This window comes from Oncorhynchus keta, unplaced genomic scaffold, assembly GCF_023373465.1.
Source record: "Oncorhynchus keta strain PuntledgeMale-10-30-2019 unplaced genomic scaffold, Oket_V2 Un_contig_5785_pilon_pilon, whole genome shotgun sequence".
Taxonomy (NCBI): Eukaryota; Metazoa; Chordata; class Actinopteri; order Salmoniformes; family Salmonidae; genus Oncorhynchus; species Oncorhynchus keta.
Genome location: NW_026288504.1, coordinates 10,170 through 31,621, shown reverse-complemented (window position 1 = coordinate 31,621; position 21,452 = coordinate 10,170). Strand labels below are relative to the sequence as shown.

Sequence of the window (21,452 nt, the reverse complement as noted above, 5' to 3'; positions counted from 1 at the left end):
TTTTAAAAGAAAATGAAGAAAGGATATTATCTGTAACAATGGATAGGACTCTTGTCCTCCTCCAAGCATCAGTGACCTCCAGGACCAGTGGCCTTTCCTTTCACCAAGTTATGGCTCTGCCACCACTTCAAAACCCTCCCTGGCGTCGTGATTGACAGTCGCCTGACTCAAACTCTCCCGAACAAGAGTAAGAGAAGAATTGTCAACATTTTTAAAGCTAAAAGACCATTCTGCCATTCTTCTGTTGATGACCCACTTCAGAGAGGAGGATTGGTCCTGTTTCTTGGCAGATGTAAAGAATAGTGTTTTAAGACTTATAAAGTCAATATGATTAATGGTGTTTATACTCTACTATTACACATGATATTTTTAATGTTTTGTGATTTTTTTAGATCACTGCAACCTCGAGTTGATGTCGAGGTGCGAATTCCTTTTGATTTCATCCAACATTTTTATGCAAGTAAAGTCCAGGTCAGATAAAGAATGTTATGACAGGAATGGAAACAAAATTCAAACATAATTTGGGCAGGTAGTGTTCTCCTGGCATCCTCCAACCCAGATTCATCTGTCGGACTACCAGATGGTGAAGCTTGATTCAACACTCCAGAGAACGTGTTTCCACTGCTCCAGAGTCCAATGGCGATGAGCTTTACACCACTCCAGCCGACGCTGCGATGGTGATCTTAGGTTTGCGTGCGGCTGCTCGGCCATGGAAACCTATTTCCATGAAGCTCCCGACGAACAGCTCCTGTGCTGACGTTGCTTCCAGAGGCCGTTTGGAACTCGGTAATGAACGTGCAACCGAGACAGAGACGCGGCTCAGCTGTTGTTGCCCTGTTGTTGCCCGCTTTCTACTTCACAATAACAGCACTTACAGCGACCAGGGCAGCTCAAGCAGGGATGACATTTCAAGAACTGACTTGTTGGAAAGGTGTCATCCTATGACAGTGGCATGTTGAAAGTCACTGAGCTCTTCAGTAAAAGCCATTCTACTGCAATATTTGTCTGTAGAGATTGCATGGCTGTCTGCTCGATTTTATAAATCTGTCAGCAACGGGTGTGGCTGAAATAGCCGAAACCACTCATTTGAAGGGGTGTCCACATACTTTTGTATATATAGTGTATATTTATTGAATATCTTATCAATTAAAATAGCCAATTTGGGTGCAATCAATTTGCTTAATTTCTCAGTGATCAAATTATACCCCCCCCAAAATAGCTTAAACTAATCTTAACTTCAGAAAAATCTGAGATGGTGAACCTATTCTATGCTCTTGGGTCAGAACCACCCAATTGAAATAAGCATCCATGCATTGATAACCTTCAAAAATGGCTGATACAGACCCTGCTGCTAACCAAATGGAGAGAGAATTTGTATCCCCACCCCAATACAGCCGAACTGACCAATGCTGACATCTTGCATCGAGACAATATTTCTTCTTCTCTCTGATCCTTTCTCTCTCTTCTGTTGCCTCTCTCTCTTATCCTCTTCCTGTTTCTTCCTCTCCTCCTCTTCTTCGATCTTCCTCTGCCTCTTCGATCTTCCTCTGGGCCTCCCTGTACATCTCGCTGGTGTAGTGTTTTCCTCCATTCTTCTTCACCATCTCCTCTATCTTCTTCAGCAGCTCTGGGACCTGACTGTTGTGTTTTTCTCTTGTCATTGTTTAGGGAGTGATATCTGCCCCCACAGATATTGATGAGTTTCCCGTAACTCTTTGCTCTGAGCCAGAAACTCCTTCCACTGATTTACCTCCAGTTGATCTCCCTATGTGAACAGTAAGATGGTGTACATGAGGCTTCTTCTCCAAAGTTCTCCTGGATCCACTTCACAGTGTTCTCTCCTCTGTGAACTCCTCACCCCCAATCTAATCACCAGCAGGAACACATGGGGTCCTGGTGACATGTAGATGGCCTTTTCTATTTCACTTTTCATTTCCGTATCAATTTTGTGTCAAAGAGTCCTGGTGTCAATCACATTGATCTTCTTTTCCAGCCACCATTCCACTCTGCTTCATACAGTGTGAGGTAACAGACCCAGGGGAGGAGTCTTTAAACCCCTCCCACCCCAGGATGGTGTTTCCTGTTGCGCTCTTTCCCTGATCCAGTCTTCCCACCAGAACTATCCTCAGGTCAGAGAGCTGCCCTGAAATCAAACAGACAAGAAGCGCTTGAGTTGATAGTGGCTTGATTAAAGGCTTCTGGAAACTGTGTGTGTGTGCACCTTGGCATTGACTACAGTGAAGTATTGTAGACAGAGGCCAGGAACAGAATCCTTCCTCTTCCTCTGGGCTTATTTCTACTACTGCAGCCAATCAAAAACATGAAAACAGATGATGACCTCGTTACAAAATACGAAGTCCACATTTCTTCAGTGACTCATCTGGGAGTGTTTGGCAGAGGTCCAATGTTTACAGATGAGAATAAACTAAATTATATTGTTTTCTCAGCTATTTGACTTTCAAATGGATAAATCATGAAACTACAAACTATAAAAAGAGTAATGTGGTATAACTCAGGATAAATAGTACATTCCTTAACAACGTAGCCTACATCAGGTGAACAACATAATGTGCTCATATGGGGCGATCAAATGACATTCTAAACATGGTTATTATTCTACCGCTGCCTGTCTGCTGCTGTTAAGACCAGATAGACCAGTTAGAGGTCGTGTTCCATTACCATCAAACATCACATCTACTGTGCTGACAGACAGGAACAGTTCAGGGACAATAATTATGGAATCAGTATAACTGAAACCAGTGCTAAATGTGTAAATCAGAGGTGTCTGGAACACAAAGCATAGTGTTCCTCTGGTTCCTCTGCCTGTGATGCTGTTGACACCAGATCTTACAACACCTGGATAGGTATTTTATATATCAGCTAACCACATCATGTGCTTTAGCAATCTATCAGTCATCCATTGGATGCATCTAATCAAGGTACAGTATACTGCACTAATCAAGGCACAGTATACTGCATCTAATCAAGGTACAGCATACTGCACTAAATACAGTACAGTATACTGCACTAATCAAGGTATGTTTGTTTATTTACACAAACATGATTATTTATGATTATGGATTGATTATGATGATGATTCTGATTATTTACACAAATATTAACAGACCTAGAGACCTGAAGCCGTGGGCTCAAGGTTTTGCATAGCCAGATGCCCCAGGTGGGTGGAGATTTACTCGGAACCAATGGAATGGTCTAAAACTCATGCAACACAAAATTAAAGTGCCCAATGTGCTGCAGCTTACATTCTGCTAAGTTTCATTTTCCCAGCACATACCCAATTCTAGCCAATGAGAGAATGTTGCTAGGCAAACATTATTCTACTCAGGATAGGCTAAATCTGAATTTTGATTGGGTATCGGCTGTTCAACCTTGGCTGCTTGCCAGAATCATAAGATAGGCCACATCTTTATAAAATGAAATGTTGACACATAGAATTCTCCTTCTGAGAAGAAAATAGATTAAAACCATCATAGAAAAACAAACAGACTGCCCACCTCAACTCACGCCCTGACCATACTAAAACAAACAGACTGCCCACCCCAACTCACGCCTGACCATACTAAAACAAACAGACTGCCCACCCCAACTCACGCCCTGACCATACTAAAAACAAACAGACTGCCCACCCCAACTCACGCCTGACCATACTAAAACAAACAGACTGCCCACCCCAACTCACGCCCCTGACCATACTAAACAAACAGACTGCCCACCCCAACTCACGCCTGACCATACTAAAAACAAACAGACTGCCCACCCCTAACTCACGCCCTGACCATACTAAAACAAACAGACTGCCCACCCCAACTCACGCCCTGACCATACTAAAACAAACAGACTGCCCACCCAACTCACGCCCTGACCATACTAAAACAAACAGACTGCCCACCCCAACTCACGCCCTGACCATACTAAAACAAACAGACTGCCCACCCCAACTCACGCCCTGACCATACAAACAAACAGACTCGCCCACCCCAACTCACGCCCTGACCATACTAAAACAAAGACAAAACAAAGGAACTAAGGTCAGAACGTGACGCCTATCTTCTGATTCTGGCAAGCATCCAAGGTTAAAAGCGACACCCAATCAGAATTCAGATCCTATCTGTCCTGAGTAGAATAATGTTTGCCTAGCAACACTCTCTCATTGGCTAGAAATGACTAGTTTGTGGAAAATGAAACTTAACAGAATGTAACGAGACATGTTGGGTGCTTTAGTTTCTCATGAGTTTTAGACCATTCCATTGGTCCTTAAAGTCCTGGCTATGCAAACCAGCAGAACCACTGCTTCAGATCTCTCTGTGACAACAGCAGACAACAATATACAGATCTGTGCAACCACACTAAAAGTGAGTATTCAACTTAACTATCTTACTAATTAATTGTTGTACAACAATCTACTCTACAGTAGTTGAATAACTGTAGCACAATATTAAGTAGACATTTTATTGATGCCAGGTCTGTTCACATTTATGCATAAATAATCATATGATCACATCACTTAACATCAAATGTCAAAACAATATAATCATGTAGCTGTTAACAGTCACATTCTGCTATACAGTATGTTTGTATTTATACACATTTTAATATTGTAGAACAGTGAAAGGAGAAGAATGGTTAGACTTTCACCTGAAACATTTACCTTGTTTAGTGCAGAGATAGTGCAGTATACTGTACCTTGATTAGTGTAGAGATAGTGCAGTATACTGTACCTTGATTAGTGCAGAGATAGTGTAGTATACTGTACCTTGATTAGTGTAGAGATAGTGCAGTATACTGTACCTTGATTAGTGCAGAGATAGTGCAGTATACTGTACCTTGATTAGTGCAGAGAGATAGCAGTATACTGTACCTGATTAGTGCAGAGATAGTGCAGTATACTGTACCTTTGATTAGTGCAGAGATAGTGCAGTATACTGTACCTTGTTTAGTGCAGAGATAGTGCAGTATACTGTACCTTGTTTAGTGCAGAGATAGTGCAGTATACTGTACCTTGTTTAGTGCAGAGATAGTGCAGTATACTGTACCTTGTTTAGTGCAGAGATAGTGCAGTATACTGTACCTTGATTAGTGCAGTATACTGTACCTGATTAGTGCAGTATACTGTACCTTGATTAGTGCAGTATACTGTACCTTGATTAGTGCAGTATACTGTACCTGATTAGTGCAGTATACTGTACCTGATTAGTGCAGTATACTGTACCTGATTAGTGCAGTATACTGTACCTGATTAGCAGTATACTGTACCTGATTAGTGCAGTATACTGTACCTGATTAGTGCAGTATACTGTACCTTGATTAGTGCAGTATACTGTACCTTGATTAGTGCAGTATACTGTACCTGATTAGTGCAGAGATAGTGCAGTATACTGTACCTGATTAGTGCAGAGATAGTGCAGTATACTGTACCTTGATTAGTGCAGAGATAGTGCAGTATACTGTACCTTGATTAGTGCAGATAGTGCAGTATACTGTACCTTGATTAGTGCAGAGATAAAAAAGTATACTGTACCTTGATTAGTGCAGAGATAGTGCAGTATACTGTACCTTGATTAGTGCAGATAGTGCAGTATACTGTACCTTGTTTAGTGCAGAGATAGTGCAGTATACTGTACCTTGTTTAGTGCAGAGATAGTGCAGTATACTGTACCTTGTTTAGTGCAGAGATAGTGCAGTATACTGTACCTTGTTTAGTGCAGAGATAGTGCAGTATACTGTACTTGATTAGTGCAGTATACTGTACCTTGATTAGTGCAGTATACTGTACCTTGATTAGTGCAGTATACTGTACCTTGATTAGTGCAGTATACTGTACCTTGATTAGTGCAGTATACTGTACCTGATTAGTGCAGTATACTGTACCTGATTAGTGCAGTATACTGTACCTTGATTAGTGCAGTATACTGTACCTGATTAGTGCAGTATACTGTACCTTGATTAGTGCAGTATACTGTACCTGATTAGTGCAGTATACTGTACCTGATTAGTGCAGTATACTGTACCTGATTAGTGCAGTATACTGTACCTTGATTAGTGCAGTATACTGTACCTGATTAGTGCAGTATACTGTACCTGATTAGTGCAGTATACTGTACCTTGTTTAGTGCAGTATACTGTACCTTGATTAGTGCAGTATACTGTACCTTGATTAGTGCAGTATACTGTACCTGTTTAGTGCAGTATACTGTACCTGATTAGTGCAGTATACTGTACCTTGATTAGTGCAGTATACTGTACCTGATTAGTGCAGTATACTGTACCTTGATTAGTGCAGTATACTGTACCTGATTAGTGCAGTATACTGTACCTTGATTAGTGCAGTATACTGTACCTGATTAGTGCAGTATACTGTACCTTGATTAGTGCAGTATACTGTACCTGATTAGTGCAGTATACTGTACCTGATTAGTGCAGTATACTGTACCTGATTAGTGCAGTATACTGTACCTTGGACTAGTGCAGTATACTGTACCTTTGATTAGTGCATCCACGGATGACTGATAGATTGCTAAAGCACATGATGTGGTTAGCTGATATGTAAAATACCTATCCAGGTGTTGTAAGATCTGGTGTCAGCAACATCTGAGCAGAGGAACAGAGGAACACTATGCTTTGTGTTCAGACACCTCCTGGATTTACATTTAGCACTGGTTTCCAGTTATACTGATTCCACTTAATTATTGTCTGAACTGTTCCTGTCTGTCAACACAGTAGATGTGATGTTTGATGGTAATGGAACACGACCTCTAACTGGTCTATCTGGTCTTAACAGCAGCAGACAGGCAGCGGTAGAATAATAACCATGTTTAGAATGTCATTTGATACGCCCCCATATGAGCACATTATGTTCACCTGATGTAGGCTACGTTGTTAAGGAATGTACTGGGTGTTTATCCACAGTTATACAGCATATCACTACTTTTTTTAGTTTATAGTTTGCAAAAATATTATCTGTAAAAGCTTATAAACTTTGCAGAACACTGCATGAGGCAATCAAGAAATGTGGACTTTTTTGCAATGAGAGGTCATCGTCTGTTTCCATGTTTTTGATTGGCTGCAGTTTTAGTAATGGAACGAAGAAGAGGAAGGATTCTGTTCCTGTTGACACTCTGGCTGCAAGACTTCACTGGTCAATGCCAAGGTACACACACACATACACACATACACACACACACACACACACACACACATAACACGCTACACACACACACACACGCTACACACACACGCTACACACACACACACACTTGTTTTTGGATCCCATTGTCTTTTCCAGAGGCAGCAGATATTCTTCCTGGGGTCAACAGAAATCACAAAACATGACAAGTAACTAAACACTGATAGACAAGGACAGTCACACAAATACATAAATATTATAATAATAATGCAATACAAAAAACATGTTTGTCCCTTTACATGTCCTGCCATTCCATGAGTAGATATTTCATATTTTTTATTTGTTTAATTTTGGACTTGGGGACTGTGAAGCGACCTCTGGTGGCATGTCTTATTGGGTATATATTGGTGTATAAGCTGAATGTTATTTGACTAGAAGAGAAGCAGTTCATGTCTTGTCAACCCTCAACCATGAAAGACACCCACTATCAGTGTAAGCAGTTGATGTTACTCTTCAATAACACAGACCCCAAAACAAATCAGCGGGAGAAAAATAGGTTTATTCAAAGAGGACAAATCATAGATGTTATGCTGAGAGGTAGATGTTCATTCTCCCCTGTCCTCAGTGATTCTCTCCTCAGTGATTCTCTCCACAGAACAAAGGGACAGGATGTAGTGTTATAACCCAACCATAGCCTGTGGTTGACCAGTTAGAATTCCTTGCAATAAAACTGGACCAATGGCAAAATAACAAGTAACCTGTTTCAGTCTCCATGTCTAGACAAAATTCTCCCATGTCTGTGACCATTGATCAATAATTCCCAATTACAGAAAAAAACACTATTTTTATTGATCTTAAGTAAGCTATTGACCTCTCGTCCTCTGCGTTGTGTAGTTATCCTAAAATATTCTTACACTCCCCTAGACAATTTTTAAAAGAAATATACTTCAAATGTATTTTTGGAAAATAATAGAAAACATCAGCATTAAGTATAAAATCATTCACATTTAAACACATTACATTTCTATAAAACACAAAAGGACATATTTGTAACGTTCGTCCTGGAAAGAAGGTCACCAAAACGCAGCGTGGTAAGTGTTCATTGTAATTTAATAAATAAACTGAACACTGAAACAACAAAGAGAGTGAACGAAACGAAACAGTTCTGGCTGGTGCAGATACACAAAACAGAAAACATCTACCCACAACAGACAGGTGGGAAAAGGCTACCTAAGTATGGTTCTCAATCAGAGACAACGATAGACTCTACGATAGCCTCTAATTGGGAATCATACCAAAAAATCCCAACATAGAAAAAACAACCTAGAACCCCACATAGACGATAGACAGCTGCCTCTGATTGAGAACCATACCCGGCCAAACACAGAGTAAAGAAAACATAGAACACCAGACATAGAATGCCCACCACAACTCACTCTCTGACCAAACCAAAAGAGGCATAAAAAGGATCTCTAAGGTCAGGGCATGACAATGTTTTACTTGATGTTACAATAAGAAATAGATTTCAAACAAAGTTATAGAAAATAAGTATTAACAGGTGTAATGATGATGTCCCTTACAATTCCTACCACATCCGGAATTTGAGGAAACTCACACGAAAAAAGGAATTGTCTACAAGACAACAATAGTCAATTGTCCTATTGGCAAGGTAATCATTCACCAAAGTGACCAGCTCTTCCACACTGGTATCAGTCCAACATAGATAACTATTAGAGATGATGTTCTGACAGTCTGCCGGTAGTGAGGAATTCTTCTTCCGTTCCACTGGTTGATAAGGACTTCTCTAATGAACACTTCACCGGTGACCTTGTATCATTGCAGGTACAGTCGTTGGGTCAAGGGATATTTCTGCAGCTTCAGACGGTAGATTCTCCTAACCTGTAACGAAGGACACAATAATGAAAGTAACATCCTGTTTCAAGAGAAATGTATATTTCACATAGAGTAAGCATGTCCCGATTTTCATGAAAACGTTAGACATTTCACCTAGATTTCTAATATGACGACTGCAGTTGTCACGAGTCCGACCGAGGGTGGTTTCCCTTCCGGGCGGGTGGCGCTCGCGGTCGTCACCGCTATTAGCTGCCACTGATTGTCTTTCCTCCCCCTCCTTGTATGTTTATTGGCAGCACTGTTTGTGAATGATTAGTTTGTCTTTATTAGACAGCCGGCCCTCCTGGTTGTTGTGCGGGATTAATGATTGTAACCTTCGGCTCTGTAGTAGAGGAGGTGTTTGTTCCTGGTCGTGAACAGTTGTACCTTTCTCCTTCCCCGTGTGTGGGGCCGTTATTGTGTGAGCACCCTGTGGTGCGTTGGTGCGATAAAGAGCACAGCCTTGCACTCTCTGTCTCCTGCGTCCCACTCCACACCCACGACACCCGGAGCATTACAGCAGTGTACAACATTGTTACGAATCCCTTTTGGCCCGACAGTCTAGGGGGATGGTAACGAGACCCGTAACATAACTCATGCAAATTATGATAGTCAAAAGTAAGAGTGAGAACCAAATAACCACAGAGAACTAAATTACCGTCACACGCTCATGGTTTATTTGAAAACACACAGTAATGGGGGGCAGGAAAAGTGGCTGAGCTGGACCCAAGGAAAGAAATAATAAGTATTCAAAACACCCCTAAGCTAGACTAGCCTACTTCACCAACAGCTAACTAACTAACCAAAAACACCCATAAACTAGACTAGCCTACTTCACCAACAGCTAACTAACTAACCAAAAACACCCCTAAGCTAGACTAGCCTACTTCACCAACAGCTAACTAACTAACCAAAAACACCCCTAAGCTAGACTAGCCTACTTCACCAACAGCTAACTAACTAACCAAAAACACCCCTAAGCTAGACTAGCCTACTTCACCAACAGCTAACTAACTAACCAAAAACACCCCTAAACTAGACTAGCCTACTTCACCAACAGCTAACTAACTAACCAAAAACACCCATAAACTAGACTAGCCTACTTCACCAACAGCTAACTAACTAACCAAAAACACCCCTAAGCTAGACTAGCCTACTTCACCAACAGCTAACTAACTAACCAAAAACACCCATAAGCTAGACTAGCCTACTTCACCAACAGCTAACTAACTAACCAAAAACACCCCTAAGCTAGACTAGCCTACTTCACCAACAGCTAACTAACTAACCAAAAACACCCCTAACCTAGACTAGCCTACTTCACCAACAGCTAACTAACTAACCAAAAACACCCATAAGCTAGACTAGCCTACTTCACCAACAGCTAACTAACTAACCAAAAACACCCCTAAGCTAGACTAGCCTACTTCACCAACAGCTAACTAACTAACCAAAACACCCCTAACCTAGACTAGCCTACTTCACCAACAGCTAACTAACTAACCAAAAACACCCCTAACCTAGACTAGCCTACTTCACCAACAGCTAACTAACTAACCAAAAACACCCCTAACCTAGACTAGCCTACTTCACCAACAGCTAACTAACTAACCAAAAACACCCCTAACCTAGACTAGCCTACTTCACCAACAGCTAACTTACTAACCAAAAACACCCCTAACCTAGACTAGCCTACTTCACCAACAGCTAACTAACTAACCAAAAACACCCCTAACCTAGACTAGCCTACTTCACCAACAGCTAACTAACTAACCAAAAACACCCCTAAGCTAGACTAGCCTACTTCACCAACAGCTAACTAACTAACCAAAAACACCCATAAGCTAGACTAGCCTACTTCACCAACAGCTAACTAACTAACCAAAACACCCCTAAGCTAGACTAGCCTACTTCACCAACAGCTAACTAACTAACCAAAGACACCCATAAACTAGACTAGCCTACTTCACCAACAGCTAACTAACTAACCAAAAACACCCATAAGCTAGCCTAGCCTACTTCACCAACAGCTAACTAACTAACCAAAAACACCCCTAAGCTAGACTAGCCTACTTCACCAACAGCTAACTAACTAACCAACCAAAAACACCCCTAACCTAGACTAGCCTACTTCACCAACAGCTAACTAACTAACCAAAAACACCCCTAACCTAGACTAGCCTACTTCACCAACAGCTAACTAACTAACCAAAAACACCTCTAAGCTAGACTAGTCTACTTCACCAACAGCTAACTAACTAACCAAAAACACCCATAAGCTAGACTAGCCTACTTCACCAACAGCTAACTAACCAAAAACACCCCTAAGCTAGACTAGCCTACTTCACCAACAGCTAACTAACTAACCAAAGACACCCATAAACTAGACTAGCCTACTTCACCAACAGCTAACTAACTAACCAAAAACACCCATAAGCTAGCCTAGCCTACTTCACCAACAGCTAACTAACTAACCAAAAACACCCCTAAACTAGACTAGCCTACTTCACCAACAGCTAACTAACTAACCAAAAACACCCCTAAGCTAGACTAGCCTACTTCACCAACAGCTAACTAACTAACCAAAAACACCCATAAGCTAGCCTAGCCTACTTCACCAACAGCTAACTAACTAACCAAAAACACCCATAAGCTAGCCTAGCCTACTTCACCAACAGCTAACTTACTAACCAAAAACACCCCTAACCTAGACTAGCCTACTTCACCAACAAACCAAATACACCCCTAAGCTAGACTAGCCTACTTCACCAACAGCTAACTAACTAACCAAAAACACCCCTAAGCTAGACGAGCCTACTTCACCAACAGCTAACTAACTAACCAAAAACAACCCTAAGCTAGACTAGCCTACTTCACCAACAGCTAACTAACTAACCAAAAACACCCATAAGCTAGACCAGCCTACTTCACCAACAGCTAACTAACTAACCAAAGACACCCCTAACCTAGACTAGCCTACTTCACCAACAGCTAACTAACTAACCAAAAACAACCCTAAGCTAGACTAGCCTACTTCACCAACAGCTAACTAACTAACCAAAACACCCATAAACTAGACTAGCCTACTTCACCAACAGCTAACTAACCAAAAACACCCATAAACTAGACTAGCCTACTTCACCAACAGCTAACTAACTAACCAAAAACACCCATAAAATAGACGAGGCCTACTTCACCAACAGCTAACTAACTTACCAAAAACACCCATAAACTAGACTAGCCTACTTCACCAACAGCTAACTAACTAACCAAAAACACCCATAAGCTAGCCTACTTCACCAACAGCTAACTTACTAACCAAAAACACCCCTAACCTAGACTAGCCTACTTCACCAACAAACCAAATACACCCCTAAGCTAGACTAGCCTACTTCACCAACAGCTAACTAACTAACCAAAAACACCCCTAAGCTAGACGAGCCTACTTCACCAACAGCTAACTAACTAACCAAAAACAACCCTAAGCTAGACTAGCCTACTTCCACCCACTGTCCTGGTACTACGTCACGTCCCCTTCAGGAGTCCCACGTCTCTGTTACATGTGTTTGTTACCATCACCCACTGTCCTGGTACTACGGCACGTCCCCCTTCAGGAGTCCCATGTCTCTGTTACATGTGTTTGTTACCATCACCCACTGTCCTGGTACTACGTCACGTCCCCTTCAGGAGTCTCACGTCTCTGTTACCATCACCCACTGTCCTGGTACTACATCACGTCCCCCTTCAGGAGTCCCACGTCTCTGTTACATGTGTTTGTTACCATCACCCACTGTCCTGGTACTACGTCACGTCCCCCTTCAGGAGTCTCACGTCTCTGTTACATGTGTTTGTTACCATCACCCACTGTCCTGGTACTACGTCACGTCCCCCTTCAGGAGTCCCACGTCTCTGTTACATGTGTTTGTTACCATCACCCACTGTCCTGGTACTACGTCACGTCCCTCTTCAGGAGTCTCTGTTACATGTGTTTGTTACCATCACCCACTGTCCTGGTACTACGTCACGTCCCCCTTCAGGAGTCTCACGTCTCTGTTACATGTGTTTGTTACCATCACCCACTGTCCTGGTACTACGTCACGTCCCTCTTCAGGAGTCTCTGTTACATGTGTTTGTTACCATCACCCACTGTCCTGGTACTACGTCACGTCCCCCTTCAGGAGTCTCACGTCTCTGTTACATGTGTTTGTAACCATCACCCACTGTCCTGGTACTACGTCACGTCCCTCTTCAGGAGTCCCACGTCTCTTTTACCATCACCCACTGTCCTGGTACTACATCACGTCCCCCTTCAGGAGTCTCACGTCTCTGTTACCATCACCCACTGTCCTGGTACTACGGCACGTCCCCCTTCAGGAGTCCCACGTCTCTGTTACCATCACCCACTGTCCTGGTACTACGTCACGTCCCCCTTCAGGAGTCCCACGTCTCTGTTACATGTGTTTGTTACCATCACCCACTGTCCTGGTACTACGTCTCGTCCCCCTTCAGGAGTCCCACGTCTCTGTTACATGTGTTTGTTACCATCACCCACTGTCCTGGTACTACGTCACGTCCCCCTTCAGGAGTCCCACGTCTCTGTTACATGTGTTTGTTACCATCACCCACTGTCCTGGTACTACGTCACGTCCCTCTTCAGGAGTCTCTGTTACCATCACCCACTGTCCTGGTACTACGTCACGTCCCCCTTCAGGAGTCTCACGTCTCTGTTACATGTGTTTGTTACCATCACCCACTGTCCTGGTACTACGTCACGTCCCCCTTCAGGAGTCCCACGTCTCTGTTACATGTGTTTGTTACCATCACCCACTGTCCTGGTACTACGTCACGTCCCTCTTCAGGAGTCTCTGTTACCATCACCCACTGTCCTGGTACTACGTCACGTCCCCCTTCAGGAGTCTCACGTCTCTGTTACATGTGTTTGTAACCATCACCCACTGTCCTGGTACTACGTCACGTCCCCCTTCAGGAGTCCCACGTCTCTTTTACCATCACCCACTGTCCTGGTACTACATCACGTCCCCCTTCAGGAGTCTCACGTCTCTGTTACCATCACCCACTGTCCTGGTACTACGTCACGTCCCCCTTCAGGAGTCCCATGTCTCTGTTACCATCACCCACTGTCCTGGTACTACGGCACGTCCCCTTCAGGAGTCCCACGTCTCTGTTACCATCACCCACTGTCCTGGTACTACGTCACATCCCACATCTGTGAAATCAAACTGTCCACTTAGGAAGCAACACTGATTGCCAATACATTTCACATGCTGTTGTGCAAATGGAATAGACAACATGTGGAAATTATAGGCAATTAGCAAGACACCCCCAATAAAGGAGTGGTTCTGCCGGTGGTGACCACAGACCACTTCTCAGTTCCTATGCTTCCTGGCTGATGTTTTGGTCACTTTTGAATGCTGGCGGTGCTTTCACTCTAGTGGTAGCATGAGACGGAGTCTACAACCCACACAAGTGGCTCATGTAGTGCAGCTCATCCAGGATAGCACATCAATGCGAGCTGTGGCAAGAAGGTTTGCTGTTTGCTGTCAGCGTAGTGTCCAGAGTATGGAGGCGCTACCAGGAGACAGGCCAGTACATCAGGAGACGTAGAGGAGGCCGTAGGAGGGCAACAACCCAGCAGCAGGATCGCTACCTCCGACTTTGTGCAAGGAGGAGCAGGAGGAGCACTGCCAGAGCCCTGCAAAATGACCTCCAACAGGCCACAAATGTGCATGTGTCTGCTCAAACGGTCAGAAACAGACTCCATGAGGGTGGTATGAGGGCCCGACGTCCACAGGTGGGGGTTGTGCTTACAGCCCAACACTGTGCAGGACGTTTGGCATTTGCCAGAGAACACCAAGATTGGCAAATTCGCCACTGGCGCCCTGTGCTCTTCACAGATGAAAGCAGGTTCACACTGAGCACATGTGACAGACATGACATGAGTCTGGAGATGCCGTGGAGAACGTTCTGCTGCCTGCAACATCCTCCAGCATGACCGGTTAGGTGGTGGGTCAGTCATGGTGTGGGGTGGCATTTCTTTGGGGGACCGCACAGCCCTCCATGTGCTCGCCAGAGGTAGCCTGACTGCCATTAGGTACCAAGAGGGGATCTCAGACCCCTTGTGAGACCATATTCTGGTGCGGTTGGCCCTGGGTTCCTCCTAATGCAAGACAATGCTAGACCTTATGTGGCTGGAGTGTGTCAGCAGTTCCTGCAAGAGGAAGGCATTGATGCTATGGACTGGCCCGCCCCTTCCCCAGACCTGAATCCAATTGAGCACATCTGGGACATCATGTCTCGCTCCATCCACCAACGCCACGTTGCACCACAGACTGTCCAGGAGTTGGCGGATGCTTTAGTCCAGGTCTGGAAGGAGATCCCTCAGGAGACCATCTGCCACCTCATCAGGAGCATGCCCAGGCGTTGTAGGGAGGTCATACAGGCACGTGGAGGCCACACACACTACTGAGCCTCATTTTGAGGACATTACATCAAAGTTGGATCAGCCTGTAGTGTGGTTTTCCACTTTAATTTTGAGTGTGACTCCAAATCCAGACCTCCATGGGTTGATAAATTGGATTTCCATTGATCATTTTTGTGTGATTTTGTTGTCAGCACATTCAACTATGTAAAGAAAAAAGTATTTAATAAGAATTTTTCATTCATTCAGATATAGGATGTGTTATTTTAGTGTTCCCATTATTTTTTTGAGCAGTGTATATATTTATAACCTCCGTTGAGGACTATAACCTCTTATTTTTCAAAACTGTAGGGCCTGGTTACCCATAAAACTTGTGTTCACTTCAAAAGCTCGTTGAAGTCTTACATTACCCACGTGTCAAAAATTGTTACTCAACTTGCAACTCACTTCTTTGCAAAAAGGTTTCACAAAAGGACTCAAACCTTTTAATAGAGGACTTGAACACGTATAATAGAGATTTAACAAACCTGTAACAGTGCAAACAAAGGACTATACCTTATACATCACAGACACGTATCACTCATTGCATGCACTTATTTGATCCTGATTTGGTTCTTTTAAATTATATCCCACTGCTGGCTTGCTTCTGAAGCTAAGCAGGGTTGGTCCTGGTCAGTCCCTGGATGGGAGACCAGACGCTGCTGAAGTGGTGTTGGAGGACCAATAGGTCCCACTCTTTCCTCTGGTCTAAAAAAATATCCCAATGTCCCAGGGCAGTGATTGGGGACGCTGTCCTGTGTAGGGTGCCGTCTTTCGAATGGGACGTTAAACGGGTGTCCTGACTCTCTGAGGTCATTAAAGATCCCTTGGCACTTATCGTAGGAGTAGGGGTGTTAACCCCGGTGTCCTGGCTAAATTCTCAAGCTGTCCCTCATACCATCATGATCACCTAATCATTACCAGCTAACAATAGGCTCATTCATCCCCCTCCTCTCCCCTGCAACGATTCCCCAGGTCGTTGCTGTAAATGAGAACGTGTTCTCAGACAACTTGGTTAACTTGACAACCTGGTCAAATAACGGTAAAATAAAAATAATAAAAAGAAATCGGTCTGGACTCACCCAGCAATATGTTAGCAGTCAAACAGGAAATTAACAGTTGAATCCAATGGGCTCAAAACTCTCTCTCTCTCTTTCCCTGGATCAATACACAGTTGAGTCTTTCCTTGTTGTTGGTTACGACCAATTCATCTTGGTCACGGCACCAAGTGTTAGCAATTGATGTTACTCTTCAATAACACAGACCCCAAAGCAAATGAGGGGGAGAAAAATAAGTTTATTCCAAGAGGACAAATCATATATGTTTTGCTGAGAGGTAGATGTTCATTCTCCCCTGTCCTCAGTGATTCTCTCCTCCGTGATTCTTTCCACAGAACAAAGGGACAGGATGTAGTTGTATAAACCTACCCTAGCCTACAGTTGACCAATTATAATTCCTTGCTATAAAACTGGGCCAATGGCCTATTTCAGGCTCAATGTCGAGACAAATTCCTCCCATGTCTCTGACCCATTGATAAATAATCCCCTATTACAGAAAAAACATTATTTCCATTGATCGTTGGAACTCTATTGACGTCTAGTCCTCTTGACCTTTAGTCCTCTGTGTTGTGCATTTATCTTAACATATTATTGCAAAATTCTTGTCTGTTTCCACAGTTTCAGGGCAGCCCTCTAACCTGAAGATAGTTCTGCTGGGGAAGACTGGATCAGGGAAGAGTACAACAGGAAACACCATCCTGGGGAGGGAGGTGTTTAAAGCGGGGGCTTCTCCAGTGTCTGTGACTGCACAGAGTGAGAAACGGAGTGGAGTGGTGGATGGGAGGAAGATTGATGTCATCGACACCCCGGGACTCTATGACACAACAATGTCTAAAGAAGAGATGAAAAGTGAAATAGTCAGGTGTATAGAAATGTCAGTCCCAGGACCTCACGCCTTCCTGCTGGTGATCAGACTGGGGAGGTTCACAGAGGAGGAGCAGAACACTGTGAACTGGATCCAGGAGAACTTTGGAGAAGAAGCATCAATGTACACCATCATTCTGTTCACTCAATGAAGATCAACTGGAGGGTAAATCAGTGGAAGAGTTTCTGGCTGAGAGCAAAGAGTTACGGAAACTCATCAATATCTGTGGGGGCAGATATCACTCCCTAATCAATGACAAGAGAGAAGACAACACTCAGGTCCCAGAGCTGCTGAAGAAGATAGAGGAGATGGTGAAGAAGAATGGAGGAAAACACTACACCAATGAGATGTACCAGGAGACCCAGAGGAAGATCGAAGAAGAGGAGGAGAGGAAGAGACAGGAAAAGGAGAAGAGAGAGAGAGAGAGAGACAGGAGGAGGAAGAAAGAAGAAGAAGAGAAGAGAAATTGAATGAGTGCAAGTGGTCAGCGTTTGCCAGTACAGCTGCATTGGGGTTGGGAGCCATGTACAGCTCTCCATGGTCGTTAGCAGCAGGGGCTGCATTAGCCGCTGTTAAAGGTTATCAGTGCATGGACACCTATTTCACCTCAGAAGACCAGGAGAAATAAGATTTCCACATCCACCATCTCAGATTGTTTTGAAATTAAGATGAATTATTATTGTGTCTCTGAGAAATTAATAAATAAATACAATTTATTGTGCCTAAATTTGACATTTTAATTGATAGGATTCATATACTATTCAATTAATATAGTACCCAACATAATAATAATATATGCCATTTAGCAGACGCTTTTATCCAAAGCGACTTACAGTCATGTGTGCATACATTCTACGATGGGTGGTCCCGGGAATCGAACCCACTACCCTGGCGTTACAAGCGCCATGCTCTACCAACTGAGCTACAGAAGGACCACAACATCTGATCTGGATCCAATTTTTCCCCAACAATGACTAAGAACAAAGAATGGTCAAAAGCCTCAGATCAGATGTTGGGTATTATTTCACACTAATGACTTGTTATCTGGAGGGGGCCATTTGCATCTCCCCAATGGTCCTAATGTGGAATCTGTAACCATCCCGATATCATGGAAATCAGAGAACGCCCCGTAGCACTCACTTCAGAGATGTTAACTTCTGAAAGGACGGATCTCTATAACATACGTGTTATATATGCTAACTTCTGAAAGGACTGATCTCTATAACATACGTGTTATATATGTTAACTTCTGAAAGGACGGATCTCTATAACATACGTGTTATATATGTTAACTTCTGTAAAGTGTTAAAACATTTTAAACACCCCCCCTCTGGTCCCATTACCAGACGACATTTACATAATAACCATTTTGCTTCAATTATTAGAAAGGATCATCTCTGAAAATGCATATCATTCTACTAGAGAGTCTCCTAGTCACATGACCTTGTAGAGAACGATACACTAACAGACTCACAGACTTTATCTTCATTTCCCCTTTTGATGTCTATGATGTACTAAGTGCTAAGTTAAAGAGTTGAAGAAAAAACATAAAATATCCGTAGCTGATTTACATAATCCCTTTTTACTCTCTGCACCACTTATCACAGAACCACTGACCGATATATTTTAACTTGACAGTTGTTTCTGGTGTTGTCCTTATGATCTGTAAAGCAGGACATGTCCTCCCCCTACATAAAGGAGGCCTTCTGACTTACATAACTATCCAACAATTAGAAAATGATCTTGCCTTCACAAAGTACTAGAATCCCTGGACAACTAACTGTCAACTAAGAACATCTTTAACTTCCCACTCTATTCTTAATGTGAACCAATCAGGTTTTAGAATCCCATCTATTCTTAATGTGAACCAATCAGGTTTTAGAATCCCATCTATTCTTAATGTGAACCAATCAGGTTTTAGAATCCCATCTATTCTTAATGTGATCAAATCAGGTTTTAGAATCTCATCTATTCTTAATGTGAACCAATCAGGTTTTAGAATCCCATCTATTCTTAATGTGAACCAATCAGGTTTTAGAATCCCATCTATTCTTAATGTGAACCAAGCAGGTTTTAGAATCCCATCTATTCTTAATGTGAACCAATCCGGTTTTAGAATCCCATCTATTCTTAATGTGAACCAATCAGGTTTTAGAATCCCATCTATTCTTAATGTGAACCAATCAGGTTTTAGAATCCCATCTATTCTTAATGTGAACCAATCAGGTTTTAGAATCCCATCTATTCTTAATGTGAACCAATCAGGTTTTAGACCTGGACAGAGCACAACATTCCTTGCATTTTGTTTCCCTGGAGCCTCTAGTGCAGGTCAGGACTCTGGTGTTGAATTATTTCAATGAAGATTGTATTTTACCCCTTTTTTCTCCACAATTTCGATCTTGTCTCATCGCTGCAACTCCCCAATGGGCTCGGGAGGCAAAGGTTGAGTCACGTGTCCTCTGAAACATGACCCACCAAACCACGCTTCTTAAAACCCGGAAGCCAGCCGCACCAATGTGTCCGAGGAAATACTATTTAACTGACGACCGGGTTAGCCTGCAGGCGCCCGACCCGCCACAAGGAGTCACTAGAGCGCGATGAGCCATGTAAAGCCCCCCGGCCAAACCCTCCCCTCACCCGGACAGACGACGCAAGCCTATTGTGTGCCATTCTACGGGGACTCATATAAACATATATGCAAGTTTTATTTATTTTTAAATGAAAACCTCATTAAATATGTGCTATTATGTAAATGACGAGAATCCGTTTTTCAACACATTGCTTCAAGGCAGAATGTTGTTATTTTGTTCTATTGTGAGACACTCAATGGTCAGACTTTTACAGAACAGTTTATCAAAATATAGTAAATATATTTTGCATATATTTTACAGTCATAGCTATGTCATATGTCATAACAGCTGACATAAAGAGCGTCTGCTAAATGACTTAAATGTAAATGTAAATAATTTGTCATAACCTGTCATAATATGGTCACAACACTGTCATGACACATATATTTAGACCTGTTTGTGACATATATTACATTATTTTATGGCTACACCTACATAAGAGTCAGAACCCACAGAACCTACCACTGTAGATATTTTATGATTGGTTATGACACCTACATAAGAGTCATAACCCACAGAACCTACCACTGTAGTTATTTTATGGTTGGTTACAACACCTACATAAGAGTCAGAACCCACAGAACCTACCACTGTAGTTATTTTATGGTTGGTTATGACACCTACATAAGAGTCAAACCCCACAGAACCTACCACTGTAGTTATTTTATGGTTGGTTATAACACCTACATAAGAGTCAGAACCCACAGAACCTACCACTGTAGTTATTTTATGGTTGGTTATGACACCGACATAAGAGTCAAAACCCACAGAACCTACCACTGTAGTTATTTTATGGCTGGTTATGACACCTACATAAGAGTCAAAACCCACAGAACCTACCACTGTAGATATTTTATGGCTGGTTATGACACCTACATAAGAGTCAAAACCCACAGAACCTACCACTGTAGTTATTTTATGGCTGGTTATGACACCTACATAAGAGTCAAAACCCACAGAACCTACCACTGTAGATATCAGTAAGCCAATACGAGAAGAGCAGTGACAGAAAGAAAACATTTGCCTGATTAGCGGGGTCGAGACAGTGGCAGTACAGGTAGAGGAGGAAAAGCAGGTAGCCGGCAGCAGCGCGTCGAGATGTAAATTAGTCGAGGTGAAGATGACAGTTAGCAACGATCTACCAGACAGTAGCCAGTCAACAGTTGCTTTTATTCCACGTCACAAATAAACCAACTTGTATGTGATTTGATTTGCCCTAAGTGTCTAAACGCTGGACTGAAAATCCCCATAGAGCACACGGAAGGTAATCGTGATGCATTTAGGAGGAGTGTTTACACTTCCTCCAGGCTGCAGGAGTGCTCCAGGGGAGATGGGGCATTTAATGTAAATGTGAGGATGGTTCTTTTAGCCCACCAACACGGTC

At 42.8% G+C, this 21,452-nt stretch overlaps 1 pseudogene; it reads left to right on the top strand.

The window, feature by feature from the left end:
* Positions 1 to 4,237: 4,237 nt before the first annotated feature.
* Positions 4,238 to 20,191, top strand: LOC127925543 (GTPase IMAP family member 7-like; annotated as a pseudogene).
* The last annotated feature ends 1,261 nt before the right edge of the window (positions 20,192 to 21,452 follow it).